Below are 25,528 nucleotides of genomic sequence, written 5' to 3' on the forward strand. Positions count from 1 at the left end.
CTGACCTGGCTGCCTGCAGGATGCTCAGGTCCTAGAGCTGGACACTCCAGGTCCATGCTCCAGCCAGTGTCCTGGATGCTCCAGGTTTGGGGATCCACTGATGTAATCCTCTTCTCTCCACCGTCCACCACTAAATGGGGTTCCTCCTGGTCCCAGGAGCCCTTGCTCTTTGAAAGGGACCCGCAGAGTAGTGGTGTTGAACGCAGAGGACTAAAATGCCTCAGGATCAACAAAATACATCTGGGGAGGTTTGCAGGGTGCTCTGGGGCCAGTAGAAGGGAGGGAGGGGCTCCTTTCATAAGTGACCAACTGTTCCAGGTGCCTTATGTCTGTTCCCTCATTTGAATAGTAGTAGGTAATATTGACCGAGTGCTTTCTGTGTGACAGGCCTCGTCAGTAAGTGTGTTATGGGTCACATCACTTTCCGCTGAGGTTTTACAGATGTGAAGCTCTGGCATCTGGGGGCCCAGACTAGCTTTCGAGCACACAGTAGGAATAAAGGAGATGGGCTGAACTTCCAGGTCTGCCTCTGGGTCCAGGCTGTCAGTGTGAGGATGAGGGTGGACACACCACTGTGTGCACTCTCAGGAGAGGCTCCCGGTAAGATAGACCCAGAGTCCATTGCCAGCCTCGCCCAGCTGCTTTTTGACCACATTTGACTTTTACTTATGCCCTCTCCACGTCTGCTCAGGTCCTCTGTTCTCCTCCAGTTCCCTTCCTCCTATGCCCCTCCTGCTTAGTTCTCCCCATTCTCCAAGGGCAACCCAAAGAGCTGCTCAACGTAAAACCCTTCCTGACTCCCATTTGGAAGCCACCTCTACAGCTTTTGGCAACCTCGGGACTGTGACTCTCCTGTGCCAATGGCCTCACTGGGCCTGGTGCTATTTCTATTCCTTAGCTTGTCCCCCTGATGGACCGTAGGTCTTCTGGAGAGAGAGAGAGCTTATTTTTGAGACACATTCTCAAGCACACATATTGGATGTTCAATAAATAATTGCTTTTAGTGGGATTTCAAGCATTATGACAGACTGGGGAGATACGTATGTGGATAACCACCTTATAGGGCTTATACAGCATGAAAGAGGGGAAATTAATGTCTTTCTACTACTTACAAAGCATCACTGCTATTGAACATCCTCTCTGTGCCAGGAACCTTGTAAAATTCTCACAGTACTCCTGTGTGGTCCCCCCCAGTCCACTGTAGACACAAGAAGCTTAACTTTGTTGGGAACTCAGGTCAGAAGAACATATGGGTCAAGACTGCATGCGCAGACTGCCCCCGTCTAAGTCCTAACTCTACCGCTCACTAACTACCCATCCCTTTGGGCAAATTACCTAAGTTTTCTGAGCTTGAATTTGCTCCCGCTGTGAACTAGGGGTAATCACCCTATAAAGGCTGTCATGAGGACTGCAGCCATCACTTCATGTTTGCAGATTATTGGATCAAGTAACCAAGCCCTGTGCTAAAATCCGAGGAGGCTGGAGTTCTTCTATAAAACGGTTTAATAGTTGCGTGTGATAGTTGCGTGTACATTCTCCTGTATGCTTCAAGTCATCTCTGGATTTCTTAGAGTATCTGATGCCATATGAATGCCATGTGAATAGTTGTGTTGTTCAGGGAATAATGACAAGAAAAAAATGTTTGTACAGGTGCAATATTTCTTCAGGATGCAGGGTCCAGATAGAGAGGACTGTCAATGATAGATAACGGACAGCGAGAAAGTCCAGCTTGGGGACAGAGCTCGGTAATACCAGGCAGTGATTGAGATCACAGGGTTCTTCCTCTAAGATGCTCGGAATCTGTAGCACAGGCATCATGACACCTGTCAGGGAGATGCTCCTCAGCAGGCAGGTCCTGCTTCCATTATGTAAAGACTATCAACTTGGCTACTGGCCAGCAGTCCCTGACCAGGCTTGTTTGGTTTGGTGTGGTTTTAATTTTTCTCCTTTTCTCTGCCAGCATCAAAGACACTCCTGCTCTTCAAAAGCCTTGTCTCTTCCTTCCCCAAACTGTACCTTCTGCAGGGCCAAGGAGGGTGATGTTGGACACGCCAGCCTGAACTGGAGCCTCTTGCCTAATTACACTGCAGTCAGATTTTCCATGGAAGCCCCCAGCGTGGCAGGATGCCCTCTTTGAAGTCATTAGTCTTCACAGCAGGGAGAGCGCATCATCAAAGACTCTGTTTCCCAGAAACCCCTGCTGTGCCCTTGTGTACCAGAGGGCAGCAGAAGGAGGGAGAGATGAGCCTCCACGTGCAGAAGTCTGCTGTTCTCTCCCTGGCCCTGAACCACAATTCCTTTGAACTGAAGCCCAGAGAGAGGGTTGGTGATGCTGTTGCAAAACCTCTCTCCATTCTTTCAGTCTTTGACCAATTTAGCAATTACACTTGCTAGGCCTGAGATCCAGAATGTAGAGCACGGTTAAAGTTGCACTTGGTAATCTAAGGCACCACGGGATAGGGGCTGGCAAGAGAAGGGAACTGGCTCTGAGGATCTAGATACTGAGAATGTGCTTGATAATTACTATGAGCTGTGAAGTTGGAAATCTGTGTGCATGAATGTGAGGGAGGGAGGGAGGGAGGGAGAGAGAGAGAAAGAGGGAGAGAGAGTCAGTCCTGGTTTTTATCCTGGCTTTGCATCTTACTTGCCATTTACCTGAGGAGCTGGGAATGTCTTTATCTCTGACTCTGTTTCTTGACCCTTTTGAAGCTCAGTGGACATTATAAATTCCATAATTCTTCACAAAGCCATTTACTTAGACCCAGAGTTTAGATTTCTACGTGAACCTGGACTTTTAGATCTCAGCCCTGAAATCCAGTGACTCTGACCTGACCCACTTCACCTGCTCTGTCTTTGGAAGAGCAGCTGCTGGGGCTCCATTCTGGAACTCTCAAGCAGGAGGGTGTGGTGTAGAATCCGGATCTCAGGGGCCTTGCTGAGCTCCAGCATGGAGCAGGTCGTCCTGTCCACTGCCCGTCTTCATGTACTAGATCATCACGGGGCCCCTCACACCTACGCCACACCACGGCTCGCACTTGATCCCTTGCTGGGTTTCTCAGACAGCTCCTCCTCCCCTTAATTATCCTCAAGGCCGCCTTCTGCAGCCACCCAAAAGGTGGTTCTCAAAGGGATCTCTGTGGCCATTCAGAAGATGAGTTGGGAGCTTCCTAAGATGGCCTGCAAGCTCTTCCTGACTTGGCTCCCACCAAGCCCTTTGGCCCCCTCCTCTCCATCACTCTCTGCTTGGGATTCTATGTTCCAAGGACCTCAGATCTGCTGCAGAGCTCCTGCGTGCTCCATTCTGCACCGAGTCCTCTGCATTTGCTCCTGAGGGTGCAGTGTCTGGATGGCTTGTCTCCTTCCCCTCCTCCAGTCCCCCAATTCCATGAGTTCTCCCTACCTGCTGTTTAACTCTGCCTCCAGGTCGCCCTTCTCAGACACCCATCTGACTATCCAGTCTCTGCAGATTGACCCTCTCCTGGTATCCTGTGACACCATGCATGTATCTGTCATTGTTTTCAAGCCATGGTTATAATAATCTGATAACTATCATCATCTGATCCCTTATCTGTCTCTGCCCTCCCTATGCCAAGATGCAAGTTCAGGATTGTCTTGTTCATTTTTGTAACACTGTGGTACTTCCCATCACGTTCAATAGGAAGCAAAAAGTAAGTATTCATTGAATGAATAAATGAAGGGGTGCACATGAGTTGATGCATAAAAGCTTTAGCAGACCTCTGCTTGATTTTCTTAGTGTATTTCCTAGTGCTTATGTTTCTCGATCCACAGAGGATAAATCAGTGTTTTTGTGTTTTCCATTTGGCATGGTGTTCTTTTTTGAGTTAACTCATTTGTCTTCCAAGTGCCACTGAAGTAGGGTACATCCATCATTCATTCATTTAAAATACATTTAGTGATGTCTTAGTGATTGTATTCAATACCTGGGGAAAAAAAAGATGGATAATAGTGGTCCACAATGAGTGAGGGCTTATTACATGCTAGACACTGTTTAAAGTACATAATATTAATTCATGTAATCTCCTCAACAACTTTATGAATAGGTACCATTATCGTCTTTGTTTCACAGTTGAAGAAATTCAAGTACAGATGCTCTTTGACTTACAATGGAGTCACATCCCAATAAGCCCACAGGTTGAAAATACTAAAAGTCCTAAATGCACCTAACCTACTGAATATCAGAGCTTAGCAGCACAGTCGGCTCTAGAATATCAGTTGTTTATCTTCGTGATTGTGCAGCTGACTGGGAGCTGTCTTTGCACAGCATTGTGAGAAAATATACTGCATACGACTAGCCCAGGAAAACATCCAGATTCCAAATTCAAAGTATAGTTTTTACTGAACGCAAGTCCCATGACCTCCGTGGTAAAAATCATGTAAGTCAAACCATTGTTGAGGGCCAACTGTACCTAGACAGGTCTTGGCCTAATTATCCTAGAAACCAAATTTATAGGCTAATGTTTACAAGAAGGTGCTATCTTAAGACATCAAGATGGAGGGGAAAAGATAACTGAGACAGGAAGGAGGAAACACAAGGAGGTGCATTCGTGAGCAGGCCGCAGCTTTACCAGAAGATAATTTTGTATGCATGGGATACAGTATAGACAGACTGTTTTAATCCGTTTTCTCCTGATATACTAAAATAATACAGACTGGGTAATTTATATACAAGAGACTAGAAGTTTATTCTAGGGGCTGGGAATTCCAAGATCATGGTGCCAGCATTGGCAGAGCGCCTCCAGGCGAGGTCACACACCGTGTGGGGAAGGCAAGCAAGCGCACAGGAGACCGTGAGAGAACAACTGGGCCAACTCACTTTTAGGGGAAAACCCACTCTAGACATAACTAAGCAACTCCAGAGACAATGTCAGTCCATTTGTGATTGCAAAACCCTCGTGACCTCACCTCATCATCTCTTAAAGGTTCCAACTCTCAACACTATCACCAAGGCGATTAAGTTTGCATGAGTCTTAAAGGGAACATTGAAACCATAGTGTCCCTCTTCTGGTGCCCCAAACTTATGTCCTCACAAGCAAAACATATTCCTTCCATCCTAATAGCCCCAGTCCTAACTCAGTCCAGCATCAGCTCAAAGTCCAAAGTCTGGAGTCTCACCTAAACCAGATACGGGTGAGGCCCAAGGCAGGATTCATCTTGAGGCCAGTTCCTTCTAACTGGGAGCCCCTGAAATCAAAACAAGCCATCTCCTTTCAAAATACAGTCACAGTGCAGGCGTCCAATAGACATCCCCATTCCACAAGAAAGCAATGGGCAAGAAGAGAGGAGAACCTGGTTCTGTTACAGCGCAAGGGCCCTCCCTGGAGCCAAGGCAGCTACACAGCAGTCCTCAGTCACTGGCTCTTACAGTCACGCCAGAGAGTCTCAGATACGCTGCTCCAAGTAGCAGATGTGATTTTATCAGAAAGAATAGGAAAAGGGGAAAAGAGAACACTCTCAAAGGAGAGAGTGGGTCCTCTCAGAGAGGAGAGAGATCAGGCAATCCTCCTGCCCTCCAGTCTTTGGGGAGTCCCAGCCAAGTTTCCAGAGAGTCCCACTCAGGTTCATCATTTGACTTTTGACTGACGGCAGGATGGCTCCAGACGTCAAATCCCCACGGTCATGGTCTCACCCCACGGAGGGGAGATTCTTTAGACATAAAAATGTCTAAAAAGATCTGAGGCACCTCTGGGTCGCTCTAGCCCATGCTGATCTGTTCTAATTGAACTTGTTCTGACAGATTTTAGGGTTAGGGGCTTTGCTTCTAATCATCCTATCTCCCTGAGTTCTGGAATCTGGTCTGTGTCAAGGTCACTAAAGTCCCCCCCACCCACTTGAGGATAAACTTACCAACAGGGAGCCCCTTCTTGGGCCTGCTGCTCTCCTGTAGATAACTGATTGTTGGCTGAGCAAAGCATCATATCCTGTTGACTGAAGCCAGGCAGGGTGGCAGGCAAATTGCTTTTTCAAAGAAAGCATGTAGGGGTCAACACAGTAGGCCCAGTTTATAGAATTATCTGCTTAACCTCATGTTTCCACTGCTCACATCTGTCTGTTACCTGTCAGGTCCTAAGGCAATCCAAAACCCAACAAGAAATACAACATTAAGTGGTAAAGCTGGAGAGTAATCTCCTTTTACTCCATTTCTCACAACATGGGTGCACTGGGGAACCTGCCCCACAAAACCTCTAACAGCTCCATCCCTGTGGTTTTGCTGGGTTCGGCCCATGTTTCAGTTTTCTGGGGCCCGAGTCTCCTGCCTGCAGCTCTCCCAGGCTGGCCTTGCACACTGGTAGTTATTTGTTCTAAGTTCTTGAGTGTGGCTGCATACCTGTGTTCCACTAGGCATTGCCTTACTGGGGTCTTCTACGGTAAGTTTCTGGACCCCCGAGTGACCAGGACATTCACTGCATCTGGGTGGAGATGGCTCTACCTCTGTAGCTCTTATGTTCTACAAGTCTGCAGACTTGAGACCTTGTGGACTCCACCAGGGTTTACTATTGTACTTTGTAGGACAACAGAGGGGTTCAGGCTGTACTTGGGGCACTTAGGCCCTGGCTGGGACTGCCAAGGAACATTTTGCCAGAATGCAGACAGCAGAAACCTGAAGTGACTCTGGGCCTGTTATGGGAGTAGGGGAGGCAGCCTCAAAGATCTTTGAAATGTCTTCAAGCTGTTTCTCCAATTGTCCAGCTTGGCCACACCCTTAGAATTCTCTCTGAAACCTACATTTTTAACTCTTTACATGGCCAGGCTGAATTTTCCAAATCTTTCCATTCTGGTTCCCTTTAATTCTAAATTCCTTCTTTAAACCATCTCTTTGCTCTCGATCTCACTGTGTGTGTGGAAAAGCAGCCATGCAGCCGCTTCAGTGCTTTGCTGCCGAGGTACTCCTTCTGCTGGATGTCCCCGCTCCTCACTCTGGGGTTCTTTCCACACATCCACAGGACGTGGATATAACTCGCCATGTTCTCTGCAACTGTGGAACAAGAATGGCCTTTACTCCAGTGTCCAATACCTTGTCCCTTTTTCCATCTGAGACCTGGCTCTGGCTCAACTGTAATTTGTCCCTCAAAGGTTCCTGTGCTTCAAGTTTTCTCCCCGTTATGGTGTTGACATGATGGAGCTTTAAGAGGCAGGGCCTGGTGGAAAGCCGTGAGGTCAAGAGGGCACCAGCCTCAGGAGGGAAGGGTGCAGGTCGTGCAGAGTGAACTAGTTCTTGAGAAAGTGGGTTGTGAAGTGAGGCCACCCTATGCATTTGGTCCCTTCTGAACTGATGCAGCTCCAAACTTATTCAGATGTGCTGTTCTAGCAACGTTCAGGGCACAGCCACATGAGTAATCTCCAAGACAGATGTGTGATGTGTGGGAAGCACGGGATGCAAGGAGCCGTGTACAGGAAAGTTGGGGGCTGGCTGCCGAGGTCCGTGGAATGAAAGAGTGAATGAATGGAGGAGTTGAGATCGATGGACGAGAGAGAAGGAAGCATCCTGAGGAGGGATTTAGATGGAGGTGTCAATTCACAATGTGCTCAGAGGTTGACAGTTTCACAGTGGTCACATTCTGAGAGGGAGGAGTAACGGAAGTAGAGGAAAGTGGAGTGGTCCTCAGGAATCACCACTGATTGCCACTGTACCAATACAAATGCTATCTGCATGGCCAAGTGGCCAGCTATAGAGTCCCCACTGACTTAGGCTGGGTCACCCAAGGTATATTGATATACACAGCTAGACTTTATGGTGGAGGGATTTCTGGAGGAGAATGAACCTGAAAAAGCTACTAGATTTGCGGGGAGGTGGGGGGCGGTAAAGAAGGAAGGGGGGGAATTAAGAGGACCTCCTCTTCCAAAAGCCTTCCCAGAACACTCTTGCTTCTGTTGTGCTCCTGGGCTTTTCCCTGAGTTGTAGAGCACTCACACGGAGCCAAATAAGAGCTCAAGTTTGTATAAGCATTGGTGTCCTTGTTAGTTTTCCCACCAGACTATAAACTCCTCCAGTTAATGGACTGTCCCTTTCTGGGTTCTCGTGGTGGCGGACCTTCTTACTCACATGGCATGTGTTTGCGTTAACTCAGGTCACCAGGACACATCACGGCACAGTCGATGGCTCACACAGCAGATTTGTTTTGTCATGGTTCTAGAGGTGGAAGTCTGAGCCCAGCGTGATTTCGAGGGCCCTTTTCTTGGTTTGCCGCTGGCCATCTCGTCACTGTGGCCTTACGTGGTAGAGGGGGCTCTGGTGTCATCTCTTTCTATTCTTGTGACACATCCAGTTGGGTCGGGCTTCACCCTGTCATCTCACTTAACCTTGATCACCTCTCTAAAGGCTCTCGTGCCCGTTACAGTCACATGGGGGACGTGGGGCTTAAATATATGAATGGGGGGCAAGTTCCACTCACAGCAGTGTCCGTCAACATCACGTCAATGACAGCGTCCCTGCACAATGTGCTCGGTGGCTGACAGCTTCACCGTGGTCACATTTCTGAGAGCGAAGAGTGTCGGGAAGTTCCTTGCTCTTCTGAGTCTTTGCCTGCTTCTCCCCCCTCCCCCAGAAGGACAGCTCAAAAGTCTTCTCAAAAGGGATCCCACACCTTCGATCCCACACCTTTGATCCCACATCTTCCTGGGAAGTCAGCAGGGTAGGCAGAGCTTCCCCGGCTGTGGGGATCTGGACAGATGCGGAGAACACTCTCCACCTGCCTCTCATGTCAGTAGCCACAGGGCCCAACTAGGGCCGTCAGTGAGCAGAAGCTGAACTCTCACTCCTTACGTTGTCTTGGCAGCTCTTTACCATAATGCTCGAGGTGTTTGCTTTTTCTGAAAGGCAGGGTCCAATTCACGAGGTCACTTCATTGATTTTTGTCCATCTCCCTGAGGCCCACATTTTCAACACTGTGGAGAAGTGCGGGGATCTGGATAGATGGACTTTAATTTACTTCTTTAGGTCCCATTCAGAGGCTGGGAAATGTTCCCATTAGCAGCAGAAATAGCTCCATTTGTTGGATGCCTACTCTGTTCTGTTCCATGTTCTGACAAAGAATTTTACTTACATTTTGCTTCCATCCTTCCCAACTATGCACGGAGGGAGACGGAGCCCAACAGCGGTGTCTCGGGGGTTCTGTGAGAGACTGTCAAGGCAACAGCAATGTCTGTCAGACTCCACACCAAGGACTTTCAATTTAGGGGTATTAGTTCTTTTCTAATGGCTACTAAGTTAGTCGTTCTGATATAAATACTCACTAACTGTTTAATATGAATACATAGTTAATAGGTTTCATATAAATGAAGCTTATAGGCATTTTTTGGCCTAAGGGAATGGAGAAGATTAGTGAGTCACTTTGGGTGCTATGACCAAGCAAGTTGAACTTCTCTTTACTTCCTAGTGTCCCTCAAGCTTAGCTCAGAGGACACTGAGGTCAGAAGGTCAAATCAATGGCTACCTGGGTAAATGGCTTGTAGCAATGGAGACCACACTGGCATCCAAGACTGTCAGACTCCAAAGTCCATTTTTCCAGCATGTTGACCTTCTGCGGACTCAACTAAGATCAGAGCAAGGACCGCCAGAGCTAAAGCAGGCTTCGGTGGCAATCCAGCCCTCCTCAGAATCTAGCTGGTCACAGACTCATCCGTGGGGAGTTGTGTGGGGACCCTGTCTCCTGACCCCTACCTCTGCCTTACATCTTCTCCACTCCACCCTTTTCCTGATAGCTTTGGACAACCACTCATTAGGGCTTCTACAGTTTTCCATCATCAAAATGTTGAGGGTGTTTTCTTACCTGAAACACAGAAAAACGAGGGCCTTTGGGAAGGCACGTCACAGCTGATCGTGGGGGCAAAAGGGTTGGCGCACAGGGAACCCCGAGAACAATAAGCCTGCGATATAGAACGTGGGTTAAGCACATTGCCATGAGAGGTGGCCACGCTCTGTTAATATCTAAATGATAAAGACACCACAAGACAGGACAGAGGAGATATTTAGGGGCTATGACCTAGAAATGGGACAGGAAGAAAGAAGACTTTAGGCTGGGAATGTGATGCTGGTGTTTACCAGATGGGGAGGGGGCGTGGGCAGTAGTGGGTCCTGCATCACCTGACGTAAGTGAAGTTAGATGCAAAGGAGCACTGTGCAGACCGCCTGAGGGCCTGGCCACGCTGACCCTCAAGCTGATCCCTCCTATTTGCAGTTTTTGTGGTTCTCAGCGTGTTGTTTCACTTATCTTCCGCTGTGCCCTTTACCCTTTCTGTATTCCCCTTCCTGCTCTTTTCTATTCCAGCTGCTTCTTTCTGTTTCTTCCCCCTCTTAGTTCTTCCCCCCCCCACTATTTCTCGTGTTCCTCTCCTCCTTCTCCCCCGGCCTCAGTGGCCTCGGGTCTTTCCCCAGCACCCCGCATAGTCCAGGTTCCCAGGCCTCTGCTCTGCCTCTCTCTTCTTCCAAAATAGAAGATGAGACTTGCCACCCTGACAGAGAGAACAAAAGCTGAGAGTCCCTGCCGAAGTTACAAGGACAGCATTTTCTTTTTAGGGGGTTTTAATTTTAAAAGCCTCCCAGCTCCGCCTCCCTACCCCTCTGTGGTGCCTGCTCAGACTCCTGGGCTGTGAGCGTCAGCTGAGGGACAGCCGGAGAAAAAGCCAGCCGCTCCTGGGTTCAGATCATCTCTCACGTCCCCTCCCCTCCCCAGCTCCTTTTTACTGCATTTGACAGAAATCCAGGCAGAAAATGGTAGCATTAGCATTTTTAATAAAGGAAGCTGGAGAAAAGGGAGGCAGCTCCAGAAAGCCGAGGAGGGGAGGGAGCCCAAATCCACTGACAGTCCCCACTCCCCTGTGGAGCCAGAGAGACTCAAGGTGGGTGCAGGGAAGGCGGACAGGAGAAGGAGTCTTCTCCGGAGGAGCATTCAGGCTGATGTAATTGGAGCTTTGAGCACAAGCAGAAACAGTTGGAAGGTGGGAAATTGCTGGGCTGGACTGAGTTTGGCTCAACTGGATACTGAGGCCCAGCCTTGTGAGATGTTTTCTAATTTAGCCCATTTCCCCTGTCTTCCTGGAATGAGCCATTATTCGTCCATTAGTGGCAAAAACCATGGTCTAGACTAACCCTTCTTCTCTTCCTCCTCCTCTCCCTGTGCTCTGTAGGAAGGGAGAAAAGGTAAGCCGGAGGGAGGGGACTACGCAGACCCTCTACTTGAAAAGAGAATGAACCTCTGAGACCCGGAGACACTGGTGTCCTCTTTCCCAGTTTTAGCATTCTGGGGTTGTGCGTGCAGAACTCGATGGAGCTGCTGGGTTTACATTTGCCTGGCCGGCCGTCCCTGCCTCTGCAGGATGGAGCTTAATTGGCTCTTTTCCTACTACTGAAAAGGAGGGAAAATATCTCCTTGCAGAGGTTACAGTTCTCTAAAGAAAATGGCAGTGATGAGATCTAATGCCTTTGACAGCTGGATAAAAAGTTGCTAAATAAGAATAAATTGAATGCCTGAACCTGGAGGCGATTGGAGGCTCACACGAATCCCAAACATGGGAATGAACCATCTTGCCGAAGTATTCTTCCTCCATCACCTTTAGAACTCTGTGAGTAAAATAGTGGCAAATCTACTTTGTGTCCCCAAATCCAATTCCACAAAGGGTCAGAACGAATCAAAATTGGGTGATACCCCTTCCTACTTCTGGGTTTCAGCCTATTAAGTGCTTAAGATCTCTCCATTGGTGAAGCGTCCACCTGGATCATTGTAGACCTTCGTACATTCAGACTCTGTGCTCACCCCATTGTTCAGAGTCCCACGATTTTAACAAAAGAGCAGCTATCACAGCCAGTGTTCCTTACACACAAAATCAATCATTTTAGCTTCATCTGAACAGACAGAAGACTGTGTGTATCTGTGCAAACATGTAGTTCCATCTGGACTATCCATTTTCATGCTCAATCTTGATTTCCTCTATCAGTGAGTTATTCTGCATGTTCCTGTACTTACAGTCATGACCTGGTACTGAGCTGAAGGCACAGGGAATACACATACAATTATTAAATTAATGTGAAAATTTCCCAAGATCTTTAAGCCAGAATACCTTTGAAAAATAGAGAGACAAACAGACTAGCATCGCATAGGCTCCTTCAAGGAATAAATGTTGTCTCCGAGCTTCACATCCAAGGGTAGGATTAATAGCAGTTGGAGACTTTTTAACACATTTAGGTTTGGAGAGAATGTAGGTTTAGACCCAGAGCCAAGTTCTTTTGAAGGAGTAAGAAATTCATTTGGAAATGGCTTTGCTACTGTCTTGAGGAGTAAGAGTTTATCTTTTTCTTGTGTCTATTAATTTGCTAATAACCTGCAGTGAGACCTTGGTCTTCCGCTTTTCCCATCACAAAACTATCCTGGACAAACCCCACACCTGTGAGGGTCTGAAGGGGCGTTTTGTCAGAGACATCCCCTCACTGCCTGCCTTTCCTGGGGGCTTTGGCAGGGTCCTTGGTTCCCTTTGGTTACTGCACCACATGTTCCCGGGGTGATCTCCCCCAGCCCAGAGCCTTGACTAGGATCTCCCTGCTTATTGTTTTCCAAATCTGTGTCTCCAGTCCTAATCTCTTTTCTCCTTTCCGGTCCTCCATCTCCACCTGCCTCTGGATATTTGTTCATGGATTTGGTATAAGAATCTCAAATTAACTTGTCGAGAGTTGGACATGAATCCCACTCCCACCCTGGTCCCTGCTCTAGCTCCCGTCATTCTTGACCCCACCAAGAGCATCTTCAACCACTCATCCACCCAGAGAGACATGAGGGTCCTTCTCCATGGTCCCCCACAGTGACTCTCCCCTCCTCACACACATTCCCTCCTTCGCCACATCCTCTTTTCCACCTCGGGAATGACTCTGAAACCTAACTGCTGCTTTCTTTTGCCAAAGCTGTAGCCTTGCTGGAGGTTTTTTCTAATTGCTCCCACCACCATTGGGCACGTGTTGAAAGGGAGCCAGGAGAGAAGGCATGGGAGGGCGTGCATGGCAGGGAGGGTATGTGGGCAGAGTGCATGGGGAGGACTTGACTGTGCTCATCCAGGGGTAGTGGCATGATGGCACAGAGGCTTCTGACAGGACAGGCAGGAGGGTCGGGGAGAGGAAGAGGAGGCTTTGAATTCCAAACAGGGAGCTTGGATTTTGCCTAGTAGGAAATGGGAGGCCGTAAAATCTGTTGAGGGGGGCTGGGGTGACGGCGATGGCATTACAGGAAGACAGAGAAGGTGCTGGACCAGGGATCTCTGGACTATGGGCCTCAGGCCAAATCTCACCTGCTGCCTGTTTGGAAGGAGGTAAATAAAGTTTTATTGGAACATAGCAATAGCTATTCATTTCTGTATTGTCTGTGCTGCTTTCCTGCTACAGTGGCAGAGTCGCAACAGAGATTGTATGGCTGCAAAGCCAAAAGCATTTACTGTATTTTTTATAGAAAATGTTTGACAACCCTGCAAAGGCTCAGGAGTTCTCTATCTTGGCACAATTGACAGACACCTAGAGTTGGATAAGTCTTTGTTATGGAGACTGTAGTAGGCATTATAGGATACATAACAGTGCCCCTGATGTGGCCACTGCATTTATGTAACATCCCACCCCATGTTGTGCCAAGCAAATGTTTCTGCATTCAATGCCCGGTCAGGAGAGCGGGTTGATATCACCTGCCAGACACACACCTTGCAGCCCTCTGCTATAGATGGCCGGGAGAACAGCAGTGTAGGGACAACAGAGGAGGCAACTGACACAGGGCTCGATGACAGTGAGGGTGGTGGACCCTGGTGCTGCTTTGCTGTACCTGCCCCCGTGAACACTTTGCCTGCGCTGCGCCCTCGAGCCTTCTCCATGGTCCCACAAAGTGGGCACCATGTTCTCACTGGTATCCAGGATGAGAATGTGACCAGCACTGCTTTACAAGGAGAAAGCGAGGCACAGAGGAAGATTTACTCAGGCTCACCCAGCTACCTTGTCAGAGCCGGGTCTTGAGCTCACAGTCTGGCTCCTCGGCCAACAGGCTGAACCACGAGGCCACACTGTGATATACCGCAGTCGGTGGAGTGCTTTCCTCGCATGCACAAGGCCCTGGGTTCGATCCCCAGCACCACCAAAAAACAAAAACAAAAACAAAAAAAAAAAAAACAGTGAAAATAATTGATGTGTTTTGGTGTTGTAATGGATACTGGAGCAGTAGAAAATAGACATTTTGAACTATCTCCTTCCTACTTCCAAACCATTTCATTTCATTCCAACCATAACCGGCTCAAGGATCTCTTCAGGTATCTTTTATATGTCACACCCAACTGTCCTGTTAATTCCCCAGCAAGGCACATATATTAATCAGGATAATATGACTTGGACTGTCACGATGGTTGCTTTTCTCTTGGTGTTAATATTATTTATCACTCTACCATATTTTAAAAGGAGTGATCTCTCACCCCTGTTATGGAGTGATCAGAACCCCTTTCCTGAGGTGTGGCGCCATTTTAATTCCCCATTTGGAGCTGAAAGCGATTCTGTCATCATCCCAGTTATTATGTCCACGGAGAGTGCAGATGCTGCGAGGAGGAATGGGCGGGAGATGGATCTGGAAAAATGAAAGAAGCTGGAAGACATTCATAAAAGAAAACAGTCCTTCTAGGGACAAGAGAGAAGGCTGGGCTGGGGAGAGAGCTCAGTACGTAGAGTTCTTGCCTTATATGCACAAGGAGCTAGGTTCAATCACACACACACACACGAGAGAGAGAGAGAGAGAGAGAGAGAGAGAGAGAGAGAGAGAGAGAGGGAGGAGGCTGGAGAGTCAGCTTCAGGGGCAGTGCCAGAAGCCATGCTCAGCTGCCCCCCTGGAAACCTGTCGTTCAGTTCCTCCGGCTCTCAGGCTGAGTTAGGGTTTCAGTGTGAACACCAGTCAGTTGGCCATCTCTGCAGCAAGAAGAGACAGTGTCCGTCTCTCACTAAGATGACCTGGACAGGAGACAGAGTAGCAATAAAATAACTAAGACTGAAAAATAGGGTTTAAATTAAATCACCCCGCCAAGTGGAGGAGGGAGGTAAACGTTATACCCCGAGGGCCAGGACGGAGTGGATGGAGCCTGTGTGCCTCTCCAGGTAGGAGGGCTTTTAGCACTGAGAGGAAGAGGTGTGGCGGGGCAACCTGTGCCCACACACCTGCTTGCTTGGCATTGGTCTGGTGCCAGGGAGTCACCAGGTAGTGGCAGGCAGCACAGGGGAAGAGTGACAACAGGCCCTTCAATCTGTTCCATCTAACCCAGAGACCTTGTTTGATCAGCCCCATTTTTTTTAAGTTGCCAAGATGTGAGGGGTACAGGGACTGCCAAGCAGAGGGGACCTGGGGCCGGCACTGAGAGAGAGGCGTGACAGAGCAGGGAGCAGTGGGCACCTGCCTGAGCAGGGCTGGAGAGAGGGTGCAGAATAGTGGGGGGACAGAGGGGAAAGTCCTCCGAGGCAGGACCTGCGTGCGGGGGGTTCACCAGGGAGAGTTCTCTGGGGGCATCCCTGTGAGGGGATGAGAGGAGCAGATTGGGCAGCAGGACACGCTCAGCTGTGCCACAGCTGGTACCTGGGGACCTTGCACTATTGTCTCATGTCTCAAAGGGCCAGAGGACTGGATGTGGGCTTCTCTGGAAAGGAGGCCTCTCTCAGGCACAGTGACTCCCTTGCTCCCAGGGTGAGTCCCAGAGGAGCCTCTGCAGTGTTCTCTCAGCAACCACACTCCCACGCCTGGGGACGTTCTGTGCCTGGGACCCATGCGGGTGTCTGGGTGGCCCCACAGAGAATCCACAACAACAGGGTGGGTGTCCTTGTTGCCACTTGCCCCGAGTGCCAAACTTATGGGGAACATGCGAGCTCTTGATTGAGCCTTGGCTGAGGTCATCGTGCGTGGACTCAGTAGGACCTGCACATCTGGGAAGGGGTTGACAGGAGGGTAGATGAGATTCGTAAACCCTGCTCTAGGGTCGCTTGTCTGATTGATCATAGATCTCAAGGTTTAATGCTAGGCAGTTCGGTGACCAACTGGAGAATGTCCAGACCACAGTGACCGGAGGCTGTCAGTTACTTGGCAGGACTGGGTAAAGCACTTGGGGACGCGGAGTCTGGAGAGGGACAAGCCAAGGGGAGACTTGCTAATGACCGTTCCCAGCAACTTAGACTCGCCCTGTTCTTCCTTGAAAGTCAGGCCCAAGAATAATAGTTACAAATTAGAGAGAAGCAGATTTTAGTTCCAAAAAAAAAAATTGTTTTTAAATGAGTGCTTTACCCTGTGAAGAAATAAAATGCTTTGGATCATAACCTGAAATCTCTGAAAAGCTGGGCCCGAGGCTCCCAGCTGGTGCCCATGGAGTGTGTCTGCAGGGAGGGACGTAGTCTCAGGTCTTGTGATTTTTATGATGGCGCAGGGTCCAGCCTTTCCCTGTACTCTGTAATAATCTCAATAGCACTGCCCAAAGGGTCCAGCCTCTGAGCCTTCTGAGGGATGGAGACCTCACTACTTTACAAGGCAAGGCTCTTCATTTCTGGATGGTTCTAATGGAAGCAGGGTCTTCTGTTTCCTTCTCCCCAGAGCAATGCTCACCATCCCCCCCTCACTCAAATGGAAGAGAGAAAATCAAAAGCCAAACGTTGCCGAGTGGCACTTCCAAAAGCTCCTTTCTTCTTGCTGCCTATTCTGAACAATTACTGAGCCTCGCTTTTTGTTCCTGGCTGCTGCATCAGTGGTGTGGAGGGAGAATAAGGCCCCATCTTGGAGGATGCTAACAGACCCAAGAAATCGCACAGCACTCGCGGTATCCATGAGGCATGGAGGAAGGCGTCTGTGGCTGTCTTTCTCTCTCCTGCCTCTGGCGGGGCTGTTACAGTCACTGGACTTCCTGATGTCTCCACTTGCAGTCAGCTTGACAGAAGGGATTAGGCTGTGGCTGGATCATGCTACAGCAGCCCAATCTAACGGTGGCAGTCCCAGCGGCTGTCATTTGTACGAGTGAAATTGAGGCTGGTGGGAGATGCATGAGGGACAGCCACGGGGATCTGAAGCCCTTTGTTAGTACAGAGGCCCGGAGCTGTCGACCACTGTGCCCAAGTCCAAGGTCAGAGGAAACCCTTGCTAGGCTTGAAAGACAGAGCGGCTGGTGCTCAGAGCACAGGGACCCAGAGATGCAAAAAGTAGAAAACACATTTTGAGCTGATGAGTGAGATGCCTTCAGCAAAAAAATGGACTGTTCCAGGCAGCGTCCCCAAACCCCAAATCAGAAAAAGTTTTGGAAGAGAATAGCAAAATATCTGTGAATTTTTAACTATGTCTGTGTACGCTCCTCGTCGGAAAGACCAGGACGGGGAGTACAGAAGGAGTTAATGCTGCCAAAAGGATTAAGTGGAATAAAAATGGTGTTTACAAACATACCAGGGAAAAGTAGGTCCACAATAAGTAAAAGGGATTGAAATCTACTGCGAGCCTAAGGAGACCCGGGCACTGAATTGCTTTTCCCTATCTGTCTTCTACATGAAAAGTAACAAGAAAATGTCAGAGTTGTGGTGATTCTCAGGGGAGACTGTGAATGAGGGAAGGGAGTCGGAGAAGGCTGGGGACCTGGGAGGTGGTCCCCCCCGGGGGAACCTCAGCCCCTCTGCCTGGCATGTGTGACACTCTCTGACCTCATCCCAGGCCTTTGTCTTCCTCAGCCCTAGGGCCTCTGCCACACAAGAAGAACTCCTATCCCCCTCACAGACCATTCTTAGGCTCTCTTCCACCATCAAACTTCACCTGCCCGGATGTCCGGTATCATCGCTGCTGCCCACCATTTGCAAGCCTGGGAGACGCAAGCCTTTTCCCTCTCCTGGTCTCCTTTTCCAAACCCCACCTCAGGCATCGTCTTCCTGTTTCCCCCTCTTGTCCTCAGCTGCTACCACATTTTCCCTCCCTCCATTACGTACCTCCCTTAGGTTATATCAGTGTATGCCTATCTGCCCTCCCCCACCCCACCGCTGGGTCACGAGGTCCTTAAGGCCCAGGCCAGCTCTCTGCACTGTATTCCTGGGTCGTCCATCACAGTTCCAGGCACAGGGTAGAAGCACTGTTCTTACCAGGCTCTTTAGAATCTCCTTGGGTGGATCAAAGCAAATGCATGGCCTTGCCCCATATAAGACCAACCAAGTCAGCAATTTCTGAGTTTAAACCCTCCCAGGTGATTCTGGGGGCCCATGGCGGTTAGAACCACTAGTGGAAGAGTCGTCCAAGCGCAGTTCCCAGGCCAGCAGGGTCTGTGTCACCTGAGAGCTTGTCGATAAGAAAATTCTTCAGGCACCCCAGACCTACTGACCCAGAAACTCTGTAGGTGGAGCCCCAAGAGTCACATTTAATAAGCCCTTCAGGTGACTTTGATGCACATTGAAGTTAGAAAATCTCCGCTTTACTACAGGAGTGCTCAGAACTCACTGAACTGGACCGTTGATATATTCATCCTGACTTCTGTCCCTCCAATTGCGTGGCCCTGGTTGCTTCCCAGAATAGACGCAGTTAATAAAGCCAGGCTTCTGGAATCTTGTTCTCTGTCTTCCCCCTACTTCTTCCCCACAGGAATCAATTAATAAGAAACCCCACATAACTCACAGGACTTTTCTGCGGATTTGCCAGCCCCTGAAGACGGAAATTGGCAGAGACACTGCCTTGTGTTTATCTGCAGCAGGAAGCTTTGGGGCTTGGGTAGTGCTCCGCGCCCCTCGACTGGCCGCATTCATCTTCCTGCTCAACTGTCTGGTGACCTTCTGTCTGCGTCTGAAGACTCCTTTTATTTAGCACAACAAAACGGCCTCAGATCTTCCCCTTATTACATCCTACTTCCCTGAGCTCATCCCTACCCAAGCTAAACCATCAAACTCCACAATCCAGAAAGAACCCTCAACTTGAAGGTCTCCTCTGGTGGATTCCCTGGCTCAGTGAGTGGGGCCACCAGCTGGTGTCGAAGCAGAGATCCGGCTCCCCTGCTGGCTTCCCCTCTCTCCCGCAGCCTCGCAGCCTATCCATCTCAAGTCCTGTCACTCCTGCTCCCTCAGCTCCACCTGCACTGTCCCTGTCCTCTCTCCTGCCCTTCACCTGGCCTTCTCCTTCCCAAGGAGGACTTCCCTTCCAACCTCCTGCCCACACCCCTTGCTTCTCCCCCTTAAACCCAGCCCCTCTCCATCACCTTTCACGACAAAGTTCTCAGTCCTTCGGCAGCACCAAAGCCTTCTGTCCTGCCTCCTACCACTGTGGGGCTCCCAGGGGACAGAACCACCTACAGCGATAAATCTCTGTGATTAAACACAAGGTCAAGACCCGAGAGGACCGCACCTCCCCACATCTCTGAGGAATCAACTGATGTTTGTCCTTCAAATTTAACTTTCCTTTATCTCCTCTGCGAAGCAGTCTTTGGGCCCAGTCCCCAGTAGACACCTTTCCTCTGTGCACCGGTAGCACCCCGGTTATCCCTCCGTTGAGCACATTTCACCAAACATAGGCACCTCCTCGGGCTTTGATAACCCAGGGCCACTAACTGGGTGGTTTGAAACAGCCAGAAACGTCTTGCCTCCTGGATGTGGAGGACAGAAGTGTGAAATGGAGGTGTCGGCAGGACCAGGCGCCCTCTGAATCCGCCCTCCAACCCTGGGGCTCCCCAGACGCTCCTCGGCCTGTGGATGCCTCACTTCAAGCCTCCAGTCCTCCCTGGCTTCCTCCCTATGTGTTTGTGTCTCTGAGTGGTCCTCCTGCGAGGACCTTGGTCACACTGGATTAGGGGTGCACCTCACTCCAGTGTTGCCTCATCTTAACTGTCGACATCTACAAAGGTCTCATTTCCAAACAAGCCCACATTGCGGGACACAGGGCTTGGGAGAAAATAACAACAACAACAAAGGCTAGGCACAGTGGCAGGCACCTGTTATTCCAGCAGCTGGGGAGGCTGAGGCAGGAGGACCACAAGTTCAAGGCCAGCCTTAGCCACTTGGGAAGGCCTTGAGCAGCTGGGAGAGACCCTGAAGTCTTCTGCAGCCTCCCCAGCTTCTCCTTGCTCATTCCATCCCTCCTCAGTCTCCACTCTTTGCCCTTCTTCCCATCAGGCCCATTGGCCCCTCTCTGGCTTTACCAACTCCTCAGCCCGCGTGCACACCTCATGGAAAACCACTTTAAAAATATACTTACTCATCCCAAGTCTTTGTCTTGTCCATCGTCTGCCACCCCTGCCTGACCACCCTGAGTCCTGCTCTGAATGGCCTCTGCTTGCGCCTGGGTTGCCTGAGCTTCCTGGGGCCAGGGAGAGTCCCATAGAAACTCCTTGTGGGTCTCCATTCTGTGCATCCAAACAGGGACTCACAGTGGCACTGCCATCTTCTAACCAATGTTTTGTCATGTGCCAAACTCCTGTCCAATGTCCCCAAGCACCTTGAGCTGTGCTGGCCCCTCACTCTTATCCCTGCACCGTGGATCCACGCGGCAGATCACCCTGACTTCCTTCCTCTGGCTTCTCATCTTTCCTCCTAACTCCGATCCACTCCTGTCTGAAGGGGATGTGTCCTCAGTGTCCCAATTCTATTTCCCCCTGAATTCTCCATTCCAGATGTGTCATTTCTGCAGCCTTTGACCCCTCTTCAGCCAGTTCTTGTACCTTCTATTTATACCCAGGCCCCCCTAAGCCCTATTCAAATGTCAAATGATCCTTTGACCTTTTTAACTCTCCATATTGTTTTTCTCATTTACTTTCATTGCCTATATTTTCAAGGAAAATATATACATACGTTGCCTTTGCTTTTGTCACCAGTTTGTTAGCCAGTGTCCATGTTGCTGGAGTTACGATTATTTGAAATTTTAAACTTGTCTTAGCAATCTTCCTCTTCCTCTTTCTCTCACACACGCCTTGGTCATGGAAATGACACTGCACCCTCCGGCTAATTTGTGATCTCCAGAATCCTTCATTACAGATTGCCTCCTCCTGGGGGCAGAGGCGGATACAGTGCTGGAAAAGGTTTCCGGGTCCCTGCCCACAAGGGGCTAGCCGTCTGCCGAGGCGGCCACGGGAACACAGAAGAGAAGAAGAACATCACAAATGCTTTCAGGTTGCAAAAAGTCGACGGAGGTCCACAGGCAGGGGAGGGGTGCTAACTTGAAATTTGGGGTGTTTCTCCATTGAAATTGAGGGATGAGAAAGTGCCAGTCAGGTAGGAGGGAGGGAAAGAGCCCCCCAGGCCTGGGGGACCCTGAGGGCCTGGAGGAAGGAAGTGCCAGCACCTTGAGGCCACCGTGGCTCTGTCCTGAATAGTGGGGGGAGCGGATGGGCCAGGCTGGCTGGCAGGCAGGGCTGGGTCTTGCAGCGTGTCCCCTGAGTAAGGATTGAAAGCCAGGGGGCAGGACGGTGCCCCCGCCCAGAGCCTGGCCTGGCCTCCCTGAGCACCACGTTCCGTCCTCCAGGACGCTCCTCAGCTTGGAGGTGCAGACGCACTGACCGCACAGTCTCTGCTCAGCCCCACCTCACCAGAGCTGCTGGGTACATATTTGCTGAATGATACACAAATAAATGATCTTTTCTCACTTATCTTTTGATGATTTTGGCGAGGTGGCCTCTCTGAGCCTCAGTGATTGACCACTGGAGTTTGTCTCTACCTTTGTCCCCAGACCCTGTCCCTGTGCTTCCCTCTGTCACAGCCAGCCCAATGCTCCCAGCTGAGACTCAGCCCTCCAGCCCAGCCTTTTCCCTCCTTGCTCCTCTCCCCCCGCCCCAGGCCCACAAGCATCCTTTGGAACTGCTGGTTTCAGGGGTAAAGCCATGGTCCTCCTCCTTCAAGCTCTGAGCTGTGAGGCCATCTTAAACCCCTTCCTGGCCCCCAGCCTCTGCTGAGTAGCCACCAAAAGAGCTGCCTGATGAGGCTCCTCCTCCCAAGTCCCTACCAAGTTTGCCCCTCATCATTCTCTTAAGCCCTGATCGCATGGGGTTGCTCCGTGGCCTCTCTGCCTCTGGCCTTCTCTCACCCATGTATCCTCCTTTCCCAGAAGCTGTTTTTCAGAACCCCGACTGACCACCCAAGTGCAGATTCGCCTTCAGAAACCGCCATGAGATGACTGACCCCTCACCCCCGTGCGGCCCCTGCATCTCGGAGGGACTGAACCTTTCCTGTTCCTGATGTCGCCTGGGTCCACCTGTCCCTGCACCTTGTCCCACTCTTCCTCCTGCCGCAAGCCTTCCCTGCTCTCTGCATCACAAACACCGGGATTGGGCCCATTGGTCAGAGCTTATCTAAAATAGCTTTTCCTGCAGGAGGCTTTTCTGTGACGGCTGAATGGGACGTGATCCCTTCTTGCATTGAACGCACAGGCTCCCGGTCACTTGGACTCTCCTTTCCGAGTGTCCTCCCTTCATTGGCCCTTTCACCAGTGCATCTCACAGCTCCCTTGGTTCTCCCGTGGCAGCAGGTGGTGGGGATTCCCAGGTGTCCCAGAAAGGCCCTGGCTCTGCCACCTGTCAGGTTGTGACTTTGGATAAAGTGATTTCATCTTCCTAAGCCTCTCTTTCCCCACATATGAAGTGGGAATAATATAATAGCCCTACTTCAGAGTTTTAAATGAGAACTAAGTGAAGTAATAAATGAAAAACACTGGGCTCATTGAATACTAGTTAATAGGCAATGGTGACTTTTACTTGTTCAGTCATAAAAATTGACAAACTCAACGCCGTGGTTTGTTTACTTGTCTTTTTATCCCACTGGACCATGATCCTAGACAGGGACCCAGCCTTCCATTTGTGTACCTCGCTCTTCTCCACAGCGTCTGGCTCATCAGAGGTGCATAATAGATGCTTGGGGAATGACTCAGTACATTAATGAAGTCCTTGATGGCAGAGAATGTGTATAAATCATTCCTGGGTCCCTTGATGGTGTTTAGCAAAGTGTTTTTACATGGCAGTTGGTTAATTAATATTTTTCAAGTAAATAAATAAATGAATAAATGAATGAGTGCTTCAATTAAAAGTGAAATTTGCTAAATATATGTTGAATTGAAACAAATTAGGAGCTAGGAGAGGACTGGAGGAAAGGGCAAAAGCTCGGTAGAAACACAGTTCCTTGGTGGACGTTTTATTCTTCCCTGGTTTATTTACACAGTCAGTTCCCCCTGGCGTAAGCTGTGTCTTCTGTGTCACCCCTGCACCCCTCGTCCTTTGTTTTTCTCTTGCATGAGGGATGGAATATAGCACATGTGTCTGAAGAGGAGGAAGCTGGGTTCTGCACCCGCCTCTGTAGAGAGAGGGTGCATTCCACTGTGAATAGGCGCAGAACTGTTTTTCTTGTGCAGAATGGATTTATGCCAATCCATTGCCAAGCTCTGGTCCTGTTCATTTGTGAGTAAAGACAGTGTCAGGGACACCCAGCAGGCTGTGTCCATGGACGGGAGTAAGTGAGACTAACAAGCTTTCAGGAGGACTGAACTTGAGACCTGGCTTGCATTAGCCCAGGGGGTGGGGGGGGGACCTTTAGATGCAGAATCCAGAGAGAGCTGGGGGCTGGGAATGTGACAACTGTATTTCAGTGATTGTGCTAAAACTCCATCCGTTCATTCATTTAATCTTCTTGCAGTGCCCTAAAGGAACAGATAGCTGCTGTTATTGCCTTCCCACAGGAAAAGAAAGTGAGGCGTTTATTTGTGTCAGTTTCACGTAGCCAGCAAGGTGCTCAAATCCAGACCTTGAACGTGGATGCACATGTGTGTGACTCCAGAGCCACCCACAAAACTGAAGCCAAGGTGACACCTTCCGGCCATGGTTTGTGTGAGTGATGACAGGCCCAGGGGTCTGCAAGGGACCCTGCTCTTGGCTGACTCCCTGCATAAGTGCTTTCTATATGCAGCACCTGCCAGGAGGGGAAGAGAGGACAGCAATTGCAAGTCCCACCAGCCATCTGGCCCTCCAAACCCCAAAGGACATGTTGCAGCTATGACAATGTGAGCTTGGTGGCTGTGTGTGGTGTGTGTCACACGTGCACAGCCACATGTAGGTGTGTGGGGGCTGGCATCTGTTCTGGTGGATGCATTGATGAATGTAGGAAGATCTCAGTTCTGTATCACACTGTTTTTAATGGAAATGTGGAGCTTCAGAAATCAAAATGTCTGACATGGTACAGAAACAAATGAACGTGTTATGTAATTGTAATGAGATTTGGGATATCTTATTTCATCAATAAAGGGGACAGGAAGGAACTCCACATGCTTTATCTCTCAATATTATCCAGAAATTTTTAAAAGTGGGTTCCAATGAATTCCTAGGCTGCATTGCAACTTCTGATTTTATGGCAGTCATATTTTACAGAAGGCCAGGTACATCTGTAAAGATGGCTGGGGTGCACATGTGCCTAGGCTAGGTAAGCCCTTGGCCAGTGTGTAGGTCCAGGGCTATCTTTGTCTATTTTCTGCAGCAGCTTCTGGCCACAGTGGTGACGGGAGCAGAGCAGGATGTAGGAGAAAGCCCAGGCTGTATGATAAACTTTAAACCTCGCTTCTGCCCCTTACTAGCTGTGTGACCTTGAACAACTTATTTAACCTTGCTGAGCCTTTGTTCGCTACGCACCTGGGGAGAACACTACCTAGCTGTGGAGCACTCTAGCTGTGCAAGTGTACATGGATGGCCCTGAGCAGAGTGCCTGCTTGGCACATGGTACATGCTCAGTAAATAGCAGTGACTATGATCAGCTTTTTCTGACTCATTCAAGTTTTTTTCTCCCTTTGCCTTAAATAATTCTTGATCTCAAAATATATAAGGAAAGGCAAGTCTCGGCCAACTTCCCCATCCAAGGACACGTGAACTGCCCCTCAGCCATCTGTGATGACCCCCGAGTCAAAGGAATATCTAGCCTTTCCCCTAGAAGTCAGGCTTGGGGAATCCAGGTAGCAATGTCTTCTGCACAACTGGGGTTCATGCTAGTGCCCCCCACTTCCCTTCTTCTCTGACTCACTTTTTCTTGACAAAAAAGACCAAGTGTGAATTTTATGTTTGTGTACATACTCATGTATGTGTGTATGTATATTTTTTTATTGTCACTATTAGAGCACGGTGTGTCCCTGAATTGCAAAATCAGAGAGTGGGGTAGCATTTTAACATTTTGCTCTCTACTCTTCCTTCCTTCCTTCCTTTCTTTTTTCTTTCTCTTTTCTTTCTTTCTGTTGGGGATTGAACCCAGGGGTGCTCAACCACTGAGCTACATCCCCAGCTATTTTTATTTATTTATTTTTTTGAAACAGGATCTTGCCAAGTTGCTTAGCTCCTGGCTAAATTGCTGAGGCTGGCTTTGAACCTGAGATCCTCCTGCCTCAGCCTCCTGATTTGCTGGGGTCACAGGCATGCACCCCCACACCCAGCCACAGCTTCTCTACTTTTCAAAATGATTTTACAGGCCTCCAAAATTTCTTCAGGCAAAATTTCCTTTTAACATTAGAACCAGAATTCATATCAACCTGTAAATGATGATCGTTAACATTGACTTGGAACTTGCTGT

General features: G+C 49.4%; 1 protein-coding gene across 2 annotated transcripts in view; it reads left to right on the forward strand.

Moving 5' to 3' along the window:
- Positions 1 to 25,528, forward strand: part of Astn1 (astrotactin 1) — a 279,960-nt gene that overhangs the window by 157,325 nt on the left and 97,107 nt on the right. The gene's annotated exons all lie outside the window — the stretch shown is intronic.

The sequence above is a fragment of the Urocitellus parryii genome, chromosome 9 (assembly GCF_045843805.1).
Source record: "Urocitellus parryii isolate mUroPar1 chromosome 9, mUroPar1.hap1, whole genome shotgun sequence".
In the NCBI taxonomy this organism is placed as follows: domain Eukaryota; kingdom Metazoa; phylum Chordata; class Mammalia; order Rodentia; family Sciuridae; genus Urocitellus; species Urocitellus parryii.